Consider the following 16,707-nt stretch of genomic DNA (forward strand, 5'->3'; position numbering starts at 1 on the left):
GTTATTTCCTTCGGGACCACCCCTGGACAATTGTATATGTATATACAGGGTTGGCCATATTCGACGAAAAGATTTGGCAACACTGTAACTTTTGACAGAGATGACGGATCGAGTAATGACATAGCGCGTTTGAAGCATCAGTCTAAGGAGATTTTTGCCATGGAGCAGTACACCCCACACAAATGCTCTCAGATTGTTAAAATTTACATTCAACAAAACAAGTCAATTGTGAAAACTTCACGTGCATGGAGAAAAATAAATAAAGAGAAAACTGCGCCTTCTGCGACTACATTGTATCGTTTGTATGAAAGATTTTCATCAGGTGAGGCATTTACTAATCCCAAGCATCCAAATAAAAAGCGACCAAGGCGATCGGATGAAAATATCGCACAAACCAAAGAGCCTATGAGAAAGCCCCCGAACGCATCCTCGGGTTGCGGATAGAGGTTCCATGTAGCAAGGGCTTCTGCTGAATATGGTTACAAAAATAAATAGGCAGTCGCGGATAACTGTCCAGGGGTGGTCCCGAAGGAATTAACCCTCAAGCGGAAGTGTGAAAATCGTGTCGAAAGGTGAATGGCACCTGGGTGAGATGCCTTGAATAGTGACTCTGGGATACCGGGCGACCTCACAGAGTAGGCAGCCTTATCCCTGCATGCTGCGCTCCACAAGGATGGACGAACCACTTTCCCTAGCTTCTCGTGGGAATAAAAATGAACGCACTAAACATAGTTGTAGTGTAATGGATCGGGCAACAATGCTGACCACTCTAGATCTGGGGGAGGCAATAAAAATGGATTCAATGCGATGGATCGGCGGAATCTCGGGACCTTTAGGTCGAAGGAGCGACTAAATTACGACTTGCTAGAGTGCTACGATGCAAGTGTGGCCCCTGAACGGGGTTACATGGCACGCCTGCATGCTCTGTGGTACGAGAAATACCTGCAGCTGTCGCACTTTTCGCAGCAACGTCTACGAAACCATGCCGAACGACTCCGAAAAAGGGGATATGTAAGCGAAAGGCCTACTCTACCACAGCTAGAACAAGCCGGCAATAGAGAAAGAGAGGCGACACTAAGACCAACCGCGGGCAGGCATCCAATAGAGGAAGAGCGATGCTTTATGACCCAGAGAAACATCAACACCAAGGTTTCCCTTAAGCCTAAAGATCTGGCTGCAATGGATGACGAGCTGCTTGGACATTTTTCCGAAGAATCCGACCTCTGGGCTATAAATTATGGTGTGTATAATGCAGCGAGAGCTTTGGCCGATGCAAACCATAAAACAAAACCAACGGTTGATTATAAGTCGAAAAGACGAATGCATCAACTTGCCATAAAGATAGACTGGGCAAGAAAGTACGCGTCAGAGAAAATCAACAGTTTCTCTCTGACCCATCTCGGCTCTTCCGAGACCCTCCAGTTACGGTCGACCACCCGCCCAAACCAGAGGAGGTCGAAGTATTTTGGAGAAAAGTCTTCGAAGTGCAACATAGACTGGACGAAGACACAGAAAAAATAGCTCCAAGGAGCTGTGTGATGCCCTTATAACACCTGATCAATAATGCCCACCTATCACTACCGAGGAGGCGAAAAAATTATTAAGAAAAATGAAGAAATATTCCGCACCGGGACCAGATTGTATCAAAACTTTCCGTTGGAAGAAGTTTCCTTCAACCCATTAGCATTTGGCCCGTATTTTCACCTTATATTTAAAGTCGGAAGAGCCGATTCCGGAGTGGTTGGTGGAAGGGCGCACAATACTCCTGCCGAAAATAGGCAACTTAGCTGGCCCGAAGAATTACAGGCCAATCACTTGTCTGTACACACTGTATAAGATATTCACAGCTATCCTAAATGATAGGATTGTTCGGGCAATCGAACCTGTGTGGCAAGAAATGTATGAGCAACGAAGATCAAAGAAAGGCGTAGCGGGATGTCGGGAGAACCTGCTCATCGATGGATGTATCTGCAAAGATACAGCATTCTACCTGCGTGATCTATCGATGGCCTGGATTGATTATCGGAAAGCTTTCGATTCGACCTCCCGTACACTTATCATCTGTCTTTTGGAAAGCTTAAAGGTTCATTCGCAAATAGTTAGGTGCATAGAGAGATTGATGCCGCTTTGGAAAACCAGATTTACTATCTTATCTAGAAGAAATGGTGTGACAACTAACAAGGTCACCTTTCAGAGAGGTATCTTTCAGGGCGACGCTATGAGCCAACTCCTCTTGTACCTTAGATTATTGCCACTATCTCTAGCACTTCGTCATTCCGACGGGTACTTGCGCGGCAAACCTGCAGATCGAAAGTACAAGGTCATTCATGTATTTTACATTAACGATGTTCAGATCCATGCTGAGAACAAAGAGCAACTACATCTAGATCTAGGGATTGTCGAACGATATACTAAGGAAATAGGAATGGAATTTGGGTTAGACAAATGCGCCAAGGTTTATTTGAAGCGAGGGAAAATTAATGGTGTCCCTGAAGACCTTGAGCCCGTCGATAGAAGCGTGATACGGCACCTTTGTGCTGAAGAGACTTATGCATACCTGGGCGTACCACAGAGCCGCATTCAGGATGTGAAATCGATAAAGGATACTCTCCGAAGCAGATACAAATGTCTCATCCGGCAAATTTGGTCTTCTGAACTGTCGGCGAGGAACAAAGTATCTGCAACGAACATGCTGGCCGTCTCGATAGTACTCTATTCATTTGGAGTAGTTCCATGGACGTAAAACGAGCTCAAATCCCTTGATATCGGGACAAGAAAGGTGCACATGAAGAAAAGTATGCATCTTATGTCTTCTGTTCCGCGTCTGTACATCGCACGCCTTTGAGGTGGTCGGGGAATATTGAGTCTTGAATATCTTCACAACAGGATTATTCTAGGTGCAGCACATAGAGTCGCAAATGGAAGAGACCCTCTTTTTAAAATGGTCAGGAATCACGAAAAAGTAGGCAAAGGAGCGTTTCTGTACAAAGCAGCAGAGGAGGCTGCTGAAACACTCGGACTTAACTTCAGTAGTAGAAGTGAGCAAAATGCATCAAATCTTATCTATCTCGAGTACTCACTCCTGAAAGCCCGGATTAAGAAAGCACAAGAGAAAAACTTTCGTGAACAGCTCCTCGATAAGAGGATACACGGTATCTTTCACAGAAATGTAGAGGATCAGTCAATGTCGTGTGAGCTAACGTTTGCTTTCCTTAAATCGCCCGGATTGAAGTCTGGCACGGAGGGTTTCATTTTGGCATGTCAAGACGGTGTCGTTTCCACCTTAACATACCGTCTCCACATTTCGAGTCAAGACATTCCCGATGATAGCTGCAGAGTCAATCGGGATCGAGTCAATTATCGAGAATGGGAAGTGCTGCATATACTGGAACTTTATATTCTCGACAATTGTTTCTATTTTACACTTGAGGCCAGATATGGTTCTTCTTGACTTCGAGAAGCGAACCATTTTCGTTATCGAATTTCGGCACCAGCGGACAAAAAAATCATAGCCAAGAAGAATGATAAGAAAGAGAGGTATAGAGACCTTATAAGGAAGTTGCAATGATTGTACCCGGAATATTCTGTTAAATTAATCGTCTTTACCATCAGCGCTCTTAGGGGTGCCAAGCTTTCACTCGTTAATGGCCTGAAAAGCATCCCTGCATGTCAACTATATGCCAAAACACTTGCGGGAAAAATGCAGAAGTCGGTAGTCCTTAGATCACTCCGTGTTCTCAGGGTGCACGAAACTTTTGTCGGATCGTCGTATTGATTCTGTTACAGACTGTAACCACCTATCTAAAATTCGACTCAAGAGATAAATTTATGTCTTCAAGACATAAATATTTAAATACTTTTTTTCGCGATTTAGAATCTAGTCACCTCTCCTTCAAGGAAACGCATCCAAATGGGTGGAAAACGAACATTACTTGCAAGGCTTAACAATTGTTAAACATTTAACAGCAGTGAATGATACTCCTGAAAGAGTTATGAAATTACTATCGGACACTAACTCCTTGCTAACGAAGAATGAGGATCAAAAGCAGTACTTCTATACATATATACATACACACACACCTGAATATCTAATTTAAAAAAATGTTGAAACAACTACCGGATGGTCCTACTGGGAGCAACCATCATCTAAGAAAGATACTCGCTTCGAGTAGAACAGCGGTTTCATATATTTAGATGCTATACAAAAATAGTAAAATAGTATTTGACGCCTTTTAATTTTAAGTGAACAATATTTTGTTTTTATCTTCTCCTAAATATGTAAGCTGAGTGTATTTAAATGTTACAAATAAACTTTATATAACTGTTAAAAATGTTAAATGTTAAAAATTCAACATCTTCAATATTTTGAAATTTACCAATTTTTTTACCTTTACGTTTCACAGTTTAAAACTTTTTGGTTTATAATACATTAAATTTTAGTAAATCGCCAATTGATTACACAGTCACACAAAAAAAGTGTGCTGATCTGGTAACAAGATACACGTATTCCTATGGATTTTGGGTTGCTGTATTCAAATTCGTTATCAAAAATCACCCATCACGTCATGGTTGAGCCATAAACTCAAAAAATGACGAAAAATCATGCACCGAGGCAAATAAATTTCAAAATAATGCCAGTGATGCAAATTTTCACTTCAAAAACATGTCGACAGCTGTGAAGGATCAACCCTTACCTGATATCAACTTATTTAACATAACTTTACCCAACAGAACCTGACCTCACCTAACCTGAATTAACAGAAATTTATTAAACTACACGTAAAGCTCTGGAAGCATATTTTCCCAGTAGCAAATGTGTGCTACATCGAATGGGTCAACTCGAGCCTAACCTAGAAATAAATCTAACCAAGCCTAACCTAACCTAACCTCACGAAACACAATTAAACTGATTGTGTTGTCCCGTTGTGTTTGCGGTACCGTTTGAATCAGCTTGGGCTTAAGCTGCAAAGAGGTCAAACCTATCCTAACCTAAAAAAACCTGACCTTACATAACCTAACCTAACTTAACTTCACGTAACACAATTACACTCATTGTGTTGTCCCATTGTGTTTGCGGTAGCGTTTCATTCAGCTTCGGCTTAACCTGCATAGAGGTTTAACCTATCCTAACCTAACAAAACCTGACCTAACCTAACCTAGCCGAATGAAATTCAACCACACGTGTAGCTATGTAAGCGTACGGTTCTCAGTCTTAAATGTGTGCTATATTTAATAGGTTAACTCGATCTTAACCTACAAATTAATCTAACTTAACAGAACCTAACGAAATTTTGCTTAACGCAACACAACTTAACTAAAGTGTTCCCGCTGTAACACAATAAAATTCATTTCATTGTACTACAGGTGGTTAAAATTTTTAGACGTACATTACTCATTTGAAGAAACTTAAGTCTAAGAAAAGCACAGAGAAAACATTTTTGAATAAAACTCTTATTCATTTGCATGTTTAAGTTACAGTTCTGCATTTTAATTGATACAAACATTGTCAGGTTAATTGAAATGGGGTCAATTATACTTGTAGTTCTAAGTTTCTTCAAATGAGTAATGTGCGTCTAAATTTTTAACCACCTGTAATACAAGGAAATGAATTGTATTGTGTTACAACGGGAACACTTAAGTTAAGTTGTGTTGCGTTAAGCAAAATTTCGTTAGGTACTGTTAAGTTAAATTAATTTGTAGGTTAAGATCGAGTTAACCTATTAAATATAACACACACTTAAGACTGAGAACCGTACGCTTACATAGCTACACGTGCGGTTGAATTTAATTCGGCTAGGTTAGGTTAGGCCAGGTTTTGTTAGGTTAGGATAGGTTAAACCTCTATGTAGGTTAAGCCGAAGCTGAATGAAACGCTACCGCAAACACAACGGGACAACACAATGAGTTTAATTGTATTATGTGAAGTTAAGTTAGGTTAGGTTAGGTCAGGTTTTGTTAGGTTAGGATAGGTTAAAGCTCTATGTAGGTTAAGCCGAAGCTGAATGAAACGATACCGCAAACACAACGGGACAACCCAATCAGTTTACTTGTGTTTCATGAGGTTAGGTTAGGTTAGGCCAGGTTAGATTTATTTCTGGGTTATGCTTGAGTTGACCCATTCGATGTAGCACACATTTTCTACTGGGAAAATATGCTTCCACAGCTTTGCGTGTAGTTTAATAAATTTCTGTTAATTCAGGTTAGGTGAGGTCAGGTTCTGTTGGGTAAAGTTATGTTAAATAAGTTGATATCAGGCAAGGGTTGATCCTTTACAGTTGTCGACATGTTTTTGAAGTAAAAATTTGCATCACTGGCATTATTTTGAAATTTATTTGCCTCAGTGCATGATTTTTCGTCATTTTTTGAGGTTATGGCTCAACCATGACGTGATGGGTGATTTTGGAATACGGAATTTGAATTCAGCGCCCAAAATCCATAGGAATACGTGTGTCTTGTTACCAGATCAGCACACTTTTTTTTGAGTGGCTGTGTTATGAATGCTCAATAACTTGGCAAGACAATCGATCCCCCAGCTTACCGCTCTTGCCTTTCACCAAGCGTATACCCTCGTGTTCTGTACAATGCGGGAGTTTCAAGCGAGAAAATGCTCTCCACTTTCAATTACAAAAAACAATTAAAACAATTTCAGAAAAAAGCTATCTGAACGGTTTTGTATGATTGCGTAAAATCTATGTGGTTAAAATATTGCGTTCAATAATTCATCCGTTTAGACGTAGTTTGGATGTGGCGAAATTGACAGCCGTTTGAAGGCACAGTATAGTACCGCGTGCTGTATATCTCGCGCGACATTCAAGCGAGAAAATATACTCCACTTTCAATTTTAAAGAAATATAACATTTCGGTGAAAAAGCAACATGAACCGACCGCTATAATGTTTTTAGATTATGTGCTTAAAATATGTCGTTCAAGAACTCAACCAGTTAAAATATATGGGATATAAACCATAAAATATATGGGATATACCTTCAACCCGAGATGTGGGCATGGAAGGAATGAAAATATATTGAACGTTTACAAAAAAGGTATATGGACGCTAGGAGTCCTTTAGTAACAGAGATGTAGGAGAGGTGAGTGTAGTGAGCTATGAAGAATTTGAGAGAGGGACTCGGGAAAGTCAATTAACAGAAATATGGGAGATGATTAAGGAATTGAAATATAATCATGGTATAGAATGAAGACGTGGATAGGAAGAGGTAACATAGGAGCATGTATATGATGGATGTTGTAGATGTGAAGGAATATAAGCTAAAGGAAGACGGAAAGAGAATGTGGTAAAGATTCTAGGGCAGGATGGATTTCGTGAGGAGTAAGTGAAGGAGAAGAGCTCCTTCAGCATAGGCTGAAGGAGCGAATTAGAAATAATGAAAGAATGGATGTGAAAAAATGACAAAATTGAGGTAGAAGAAAAGTTCCTAATACGCCTAAATGGCGCTATGTATAATATAGAAATGATAATCTACATATAGGAATTATCTAAATATTTTTAATTAATTTTAAATAGTAAGGATAAGATAATATCAAATATGTAAGTGATATTGTTTGGAACGGAGGTCATTCTTGAACGAGAAATATTCTTGAAGACAGGGAAAAAGAGGAATTATTCAAAAATAGGTGATGAAGCGAATAGGGGAAAGAGTGTGAAGTCTGTATACAGATTCTTTACTTGTGAAAAATCTCTCCATGTTCTTAAGCCCATCTAAGAACATGACGGAGTTTTTGAAACGCCCACAATGAAAAATCTTGATTTTACTGATTGGAATTTAAAAAAAAAGTATATCAAAATTTTGCTGAAAACGTAGGACCTATGTGTGTAGAAAACGTCTATATGTGATCAAGAAAAAGAAAGAAAAAGAGATTCAGCTAGAAGAGGAGAAAAGCGCATGTTCATTATATTCGGGATTAAATTCTGCGTCTCTGAGAGCAGGAAAAGTACGCAGAAAAAATTGAGAAGGAAAAATGAAATCGAGAAGTGATGATATTATGAAAGGAAAGAAGCAAGGAAATTGTGTAAGGCGAAACAGATGAAGCAGAAAAACTCTGATCGACCATATTATGCTCTCACAATTTAAAATAATATCTGGAATTCTCCCGGGAGCATACTTGATTCAATATTGTAATAGGATTTTATTAATTTAATCTTTTCAATTTCATTAGCTATTTAATCTCAAAAGGGATAAACTTTTCCTTCTCTGAAATTATAAATGAAACTGTTAGGCTATTCTGTACGCTTTTTCCACCTCTGCGTTCCTTTGTCACAAATCATCTATCTCTCAAAGCTTGAACCCCCCAGGGTGACGTCACAAATATGAAATTCCCCACCCCTCTGCAGGTAATTTTTTTTTATATCCTTTTATAAATGCCAAAAATAAAATACAAAACATGCAAATACAATATTTTAACAGACTTCACAGCCCACAATGATCTCAAAACAGGACAAGTAGGCTGATTTTTCACGAAAATAGAAAATAAATTCATTTAAATAAAATAAATGCAGATATTATCTAGAATTTAAATAGGAACGTTTAAGATTTAAAATCAAAATATAATGCATTTTAAATAAAATATCTGGTATTTCAACCAAAAAAGGTTCATTTGAATATTCTAGAAAACAATTTACTTTTATACCCAATAAGATATAATTTTCAACAAGGAAGATGATTTTTCTAGCAAATAGTAGAATTTTCAACGAAAAAATTTATTTTTTACCATAGAGTTGCATTTACAGCCAAATAGTTTACTTTTAAGGCAAAAGAGACGAATTTTTTAAATTAATAATTGCATTTTCAACCTGAAAAGTTAAATCTTCAACCAAATAATCATATTTAAAAAAAGAATGAACTTCAACTGCAAATAGTTGCGTATTTACCCAAATAGTCCAAAAAAATTTCTAAGGAAAGAGAAAATGCATCTTTAATGCGAAATATTAAATTTTAAGAGTTTTTATTACTTTTGACAAAATATTCAAATTCACAAATGAAATAGAATTTTCGCCTAAAATATGATTTTCCACAAAATATTTGGCTTTTCAATCACAAATAGTTGAATTTTCAATTAAATTCTCAACTCAGGGTAAATCACTTATCTCTGATTCAATTAAAACATTTAGTTGGCTTAAATTTTGATATTATACATGGATACCGTAACTTTCACGCTAATCCTGATTGGATTTCAGACCGAACTAAAATTAAACTACCAAAAATGTAGAATATTTTCTCTGCTTAAAATAGAATTTTTGCTTACCTTATGGCAATAAAAAATATACAATTGTTCAAGACACATCATTAAATAGTAAATAAAAAATTTACTTAATAGGTTAAGGCTAAAGAGATCAACTGAGATATGAAATTACTTTTAATTTACAAGTTTTCTCGCTAGTAACCAACAAAATAGCTTTAGATTATATTTCACCGAATTTGCCGTCGAAACGAAAGAATTTGTATGAAAACACCGGATTATTATTTTAAGTAATGTCAACAAGGGCAATGTTTTTCGAAGGACAGCTGGAGTTTTGTTCTACTTCATGCTGTCTTAATTAACCCATTAACGACCAAAGCTATCAATTTTATAACATGAGTTTGACCGCAAAATTTATGGGTATAAAAAAACAAGAAATAGATCAAAAGTACTGTTCTTCATGTTTTTGGGTGAGCTAAATTCGAATCTGTAGTCAAAATTCGAATATTTTGACTTCAAAATGAAATATGGCGGTTTTTGTATACAAAAATAGTGAAAAATGTTTGATTGTTTATTTTTATAATTTTTTTTAGACATAAAACGCTTTAATATCTTGAAGTTTTTTCAATCATCGGTGCAAAAAATTCTAAAACTTTGACAAAACATTTTTATATGTATGGTTTTTCTTCCAAAATGGCGAACAAAATGCAAAAGTATTCCAAAAACTGGTTTTTTCCATCATCTTTGTTTTTCTCAAAAACCTGAAAGTTTGAAACAAAAGTAACATGGAATAAAAATGTCTTGAAATTAATTATAGAAAACTATGAATTATTTAGAGATTTTTTAGAAAAAATTCTTGATTTTTAAAAAAAATCAAAAATTTGAAATTAGCAAAAAAATTTTTTTAATCTAAAAAAATTTAAGAATATTCTTTGACTAATTCTAAGACATTTTTTGCAAATTTCAAATTTTGGATTTTTGAAAAACCCAAAATTTTTTCTAAAAAATCTGAAAAAATTTCATAGTGTTCTATGGTTAATTTCAAGACATTTTAAATCAATGGAACTTTTTTTAAAACTTTAAAGTTTTTGAGAAAAACAACGATGATGAAGAGAAACAGGATTTTGGTCACATATTCGAATTTAGCTCACCCAAAAACATAATGAATAATACTTTTGATCTATTTATTATTTTGTTATATCCATAAATTTTGCAGTCAAACTCATATTATAAAATTGATAGCTTCGGTCGTTAATGAGTTAATTGTAATGAAATTAAACTTTATGCTAAATTACCTTTTTAATTTTTTATACAAATATAAAAATTTTGTTTTCTAAATGCTTTATTGTATATTCTAAAATAAATATTACAAACAGATTCATTTAGTCTCTATGGGGTGGCCCATTTCAGGCGCAGTATCTGATCTTGTAATGGAAGAATAAGAAGAGAGAATTCTTAATAACAATCTGAAGCTTACCCCTTTTTTTATCGGTACGTAGATGACATCATTGCCTGTTTCTCTAGAGAACAAATTCTTTCTTTCAAAAATAGTTTTTATACGTATCACAATAGACTAAAATTCACCATAGAATATAAACATGAGTAGAGTATTAACGTTTTGAACGTACAACTTACTAAGAATAATTTTCAGATCTGTGCTAGCTGGTTTCGTAAAAATATACAGTCAGGTGAATAGACGAATTTTAATTCTATTACTTATCCGCCCTCTAAAACTTCTATTGTTAAAAGCCTGGTAAACAGAGCTATCAAGCTTTTACATGCATTTTTACAATATAAAAACTTTGGCCACAAACAGACTTAAACTCAGTGATTTTCCTTTTAAACTAATCAATATACTTGGATAGATTGATAGTCTTACCTCGCCATATAATACTTCCAGAATTTTTCAAAAAATATATGAAAAACACAAAATAAAAGTTGTCTGTGAACCTATTAAAGATCTATTTAACCGTTTTAGACGTAAAAAAGATCTTCCTGAAATTGAGGAAACTAAACGTAATAAGGGCCACGAAAGATAATTTGATAAGAAGACAAATAGCCTCATCCATATGCAACTAACAAATTTTCTAATGGTCAGAGAAACTTACATAATTACAATAATAATTTTATAGAACTTTCAACTTTACATGTTGTAACATGAATATTTTGTGATTGTTCTCTCTGTAACATCTGCGCTATTCAAGAAGGAGTGAGAATCAGTATGCATGTTACTTCATCCACTGTCGACGAATTTTAATGTATCTGGACTGATACTCACCAAAAATTCTAAAATCTATTTTGTTTTTGCATACACATCAAGGAGCTTCGCAGTATCAAAATTTTCCAAAAAATTTAAAATTCATTTAATTAAATCTTCCTCAAAATAGAAATCTCTATAATATGATGTTCCAAGAAATTGTTCTGATGTGTTGTTGCAGACAAATGATGACATTTTGAGGGCTTATTTCACCACGAATATTTTGAAATGATCGAATGATTTGTAAAAATATTAATTGCATTTTCTGTTGACACTTAATAATATTTTAAAAATCGTTTTTTATATTATAACTTTTTTCATTAACGTAATTCAAAGTTGATGTAAGAATATGAAAGATTCCTGCGTACGAGACCAATCGATTGACCATCAATATTAATACATAGTATTAAAGAGTAAGGAAGTTATCCTTATTTATATTATACTAGAATACTATGTACGCGCGCAAGCGCTCGCTCACTTTTCTGCTCATTTTTATCATTTACTCAATTTTCTAATAACAATTTATTTATTTATACTGCATTTACGAAATTTTTTTTTGTGTTAGTTTAAGAAATTTAATAGAAGTTTTTCAAATAAAACTAAATTTTTAGGATGAAGTGCGGTATAGAAATAAATTAAGTGATATTTTGATGTAACACAACAATGCTTTTTTGATATTTTTTAGTTACACACATTTTCAAATTATTTACAAGGAAAGAAGTATGAGCAGTTTTTTAGAATTATATAAATTTTATAATTTTCATGAGACAATTGGGAAAGATTTTTTAACATTTTAGATAAGTCAAAAAAATAATGTGGAAGATTTAAAATATATATATTTTATTTTAGAGGATTTTACAAATTATTATAAAAATGTTAGCCTTTTCAAAAGATATTTGGGGCTTTTATAATTTCAGAAGAAATGATAAATATTCCATCAATTTTCGGAAATACTTCTAAGGTTTAAACTATTTTAAATCTATGCAAAGCCTCTTGAATTCCTAAAAATATTTTTAAATGAATCCAATAATCTTCAAAAATTTCTTACGAATTTGATGAAAATTATAAAAGATTTTTGAATATTTTAGAATCGACGCAAAAAATCTAAATTAAAAAATATATTTTACGGGATTTTACAAAATAATAGAAAAACTTCGAGCCCTCTAAAAATAAATATCGATACAATGCCTCTTAAATCCTTAAAAATAATTTTATCTGACTGGAATTTTTCTTGAAATTTTGAAAAGTTATTTAAAATGTAAAACGCTGCCTCAAAACATCCCCCAATTTTTCTAGGAACTTGAATAACATTTATTTCTTCACTTCAGAACTTTTAAAGTTATTTTAATTAAAGGCATGTGATACTTTAGCACATAGGTTTTCAGTTTTTCACAAATTTTGTTTACAATTTTCAATTTGAAAAAAAACATTAGTGCCCATACGTTTGCGTTTTTAACGTCTGGCTTTCTCATTGTTTAAAAACTTTCACATAAATCTGAATTTTTAAAAATCTGCTGTAGTTTAAAAATCGTTTTTATTCTCCTTCAATCTTCGCAATATTTATAGAATTTTATAATTTTTAGAATATATTTAATTTATTTTTTTGTTTTTTAATGTTACCAAATTAAAACATTTTGCTTTGAAATCTTCTACTCTTTCTCTAGACTTAAGAAAATATTTTACGTTTCAAAATCTTTTTAAATTTTCTCCTAAAGCTAATTTTTCAAATTAAAAAATTGAAAGAAATTGTTTTGAGAACCTAAAGAATTTATGTCGTTATCATCAATTTTTAAAAAAGTACTAAAATATCTTATAAATTTTCATTGTTCTTTAATTGTTTCGGAACTTCTACATATCTCTTAAATTTACTGAAATTTGTTCTGAAATCATATACTATGGCACGATGTTGCTTTAAAAACTTTCAAACCCTTTTTTTAAATCTTATGAAATAATTTGAAATGTTTTGTAATCTTTTTTAATTAGCTCGTAGAACTCATTAGTGAAAAATTGTGTGAAATATTTCGATGAATCTAAACTATATATTTTTTCTTCTCTTGACGCCCTGAATAATTAAGTTCACCTAAATTTAAATTAAATCTTTGAAAACGGAAATAATTGTCTTAAAATCTTCCATCTTTTTTTTAACAATTTTGAAATCTTAAAAATTTTAAATCATTATTTTAAAATGAAATATTAACTGTTTAAAATTTTTCCATAACTGTTTAAAAAAAATGTAATCTTCATATTATTTAGAAATTATTAAGACGCTTCTATTGTTCTAATTCTTAGAATAAGTTATTTAAATAATTTTATTTTATAACTTCTTTGAAAATTTAGAAAAAGGTAACCCAGGTGTAAAAAAAAGAAAAAATTTTTTCTTCTTAAAGACTCTGGAATTATAATATGGTAGCAAAATGTTAAGAAAAAATTATAGCACAGCATAAAATACTTAATTTAAAAAAAAAGTTATAATTGAATCTTTATCTAGTTTTATGTTGTGAAAAAATTATTCTTCTAACAATTAATTGATTTTTTCATAAATGATAACATAAAAAGCATTAAAAAATCATTTTCATTCAAACATGAAAATAATTTGTACTCTACATTTTCTTTTATTATCACAATTATTTTTGCAAAATTGTTTTATTGGTGACTTTTTATACTAATTTCAGGAAAAAATCAAACGTATTTCTATATGATTTGAAAAATCGAAAGCAAGTACACATTTCAGTACATCAGAATCATTTGAAAATTATTTAATTGAAATAAAATAATTAAAAATATAAATTAACTTTTAATGTACAAATTATATTCAATAGTCTATTATAGAACTTTTATTTATTTTATTTATTTATTTATTAAAATCTTATTTAATCTTAAACTTCTAAACTAATTCCAGAAAATTTCACTTTTAGTAGAATCAGTTTATAATGAATTAATCAGTTCACAAAATAAACAACATGAAACAATTATTTTCATCGAAACATTCAAATAATGTTTACATTATGTGTATATTCTCCTTTAAATTTTTAAGCAATTATAATTTGTATCATATGGTAAGATTATTAAACTTAATAATTTCACAATATAACTATTAATTTAATATTCTTTTATATTATTCAAAAAAATTAAATTTTAACATATACTTGAAATTATTATTCCTGTAACATTGAAGAAACCACATTCTGGTGCAAAGTATCGTCAGTAAATTAATGTAACGATTGAAGAATTATGAGAAAGAAATTTATATATTATACATGATAATAGTTCATTAAAAATAAGAGCTGTTATTGAAAGTGAAAATAAAAAGACACAAAACGAAAATTATTATTGGCAATCAATAAAAGTAGAAATATAGTTTCTTATTTCGATTAATTTTATACGTGTAAGATTTCACCTCCATGCGCTACTGATGGAGTTCACGATTATTTAAATATAGGATATTTAAAATCGATTTTTATAGTAAAACTTTTTATATTCCTATAATTTAAAGATGATGCTATTATAGAAAAGACGTGTTGATTTGAGACAAATCGATTGCCTTATTTTTTAGACATTTTATTGAACAGTAAGGAAGCTATGATAATTCATAATATTTTAAAATACGGTTATTTAACAAACCAAAATTTCTTTAACGTAGTTCAAAGTTGATGCAAGAATTTTAATCTCACATCAACTAAGATATTAATGCATTTTACCAAAGAGTAAGGAAGCTATGGTCATTTGTATTGTATTAAAAATCAATTTTTATAGTACAAATTTCCTCATTCTCATAACATAAAGTTGATTTGATACTAGAAAAGATGTGTTGATTTGGGGCAAATCGATTTTGACCTATAATATTAATAAAAAGTAAAAGTGGAAGTCATACAGTTCAAAAGAAAAATGTTATATTTTCATTATTTGTCAGTCGTTTTCTGTATTTGATTCTAAATTTCACAGATATAACATTATTTTCTACTAAAAGATGGTTTAAATGTATAATTTCGACAATTCTCCATTGTATTTGAAAATTATTGAATAATTTTTTAATTTTGTGAATTTCTGTTCTTGAATTGATCGAAATGTAAACTTTAGTTTGTCGATTATTTAAAAAATCACAAATGCTTTCTCTATGAGGACGCAAATACATTTGATAACGGGAAGCAAATTATTGGTGAAATAAGCACTACATAAATATAAATACAAATACAGGGGAAAAATTTGAGATTGAATTCATATCTAGTTTTTAATTATTTCAAATTATGTCCGTCCTCTACACGGATTTAAAATGATTAATTAAACATAAAAATGTTTTATACTTGGCTTAAAATTGTACTCAATATAAATTCCGTTCTTTCTTTATTCTCTGAAGAAAATTTAACGATAGGCACAACACTTTGAAAAATGAAAGGTAATTAATTATGTTGCTTTATTACCAATAATCATAACCTTAGACCTATTTAAAACTCTCGTGGAATATCCATCAGTTAATGATAATATTTAAAAAAGTTAATTTTCACCTCTAAAAATATCTCAAACATTTAAAATCAATTTTTTGTCTGAAAAAGACCTACCCTCGTGATTTTCCATCTTATCAAAAGTGACGTTAAGTATTTTCTGTTATCAGAAGAGTTAAGTTGATCGGTAGGTTGGTTTCTATTTTCACGGTGGGAAAGATGATGTCTACTCTTTACGATGGTAACTATCTCTTATGATAATGCAGATTCCTTTAATTGTTTAACATTTTTAAAAACTGTGTACCTGGCAGTTCGAACCTCTTTAATATGTTAATTTGGACAAATTTATAGTCACTGCGTTATATTTCTGATGAAGATCGCCGAAGAACGGTCGAAACGTCAACTTCCAACTGAATTCTGAGACGTCGAAGTTGGTTATTCATTTTTTAAATAAAAATATGAAATATTAACCACCACCATTGATTAATTTAAAAGCATCTTAACAAATGAATTACCGTTGTCGACACCATTATATGTTAAGGGCATATGACACAGCTAAATACCTATATTACCGACCTCACTTTTTCAGTTCACTTAATGTTTTTTTAAACCTAAGAACTTTTTTTATAAATAAAATATCGAGCAAAATAAAGTACGTTTAGGTACTGCAATTTGGTAGGAACTTCCCTAAAAAATTATTTTATCTTTTTTTTTAACCTCGACATTTTTTGAACGTTCCGACTTTTTTTATATATAAAATATCGGTCTCAAACTTTGAGAAATGCAAGAGCCGAAAGAAAACTACGTTTAAGTACA

The 16,707-nt window shown here is 32.2% G+C and overlaps 1 protein-coding gene across 1 annotated transcript in view; it reads left to right on the forward strand.

Annotated features, from left to right (window-relative positions):
• The window catches only part of LOC117174924, a 528,852-nt gene that overhangs the window by 498,934 nt on the left and 13,211 nt on the right, over nucleotides 1-16,707 (forward strand). The window lies entirely within an intron of this gene.

This window comes from Belonocnema kinseyi, chromosome 6 (assembly GCF_010883055.1).
Source record: "Belonocnema kinseyi isolate 2016_QV_RU_SX_M_011 chromosome 6, B_treatae_v1, whole genome shotgun sequence".
Taxonomy (NCBI): Eukaryota; Metazoa; Arthropoda; class Insecta; order Hymenoptera; family Cynipidae; genus Belonocnema; species Belonocnema kinseyi.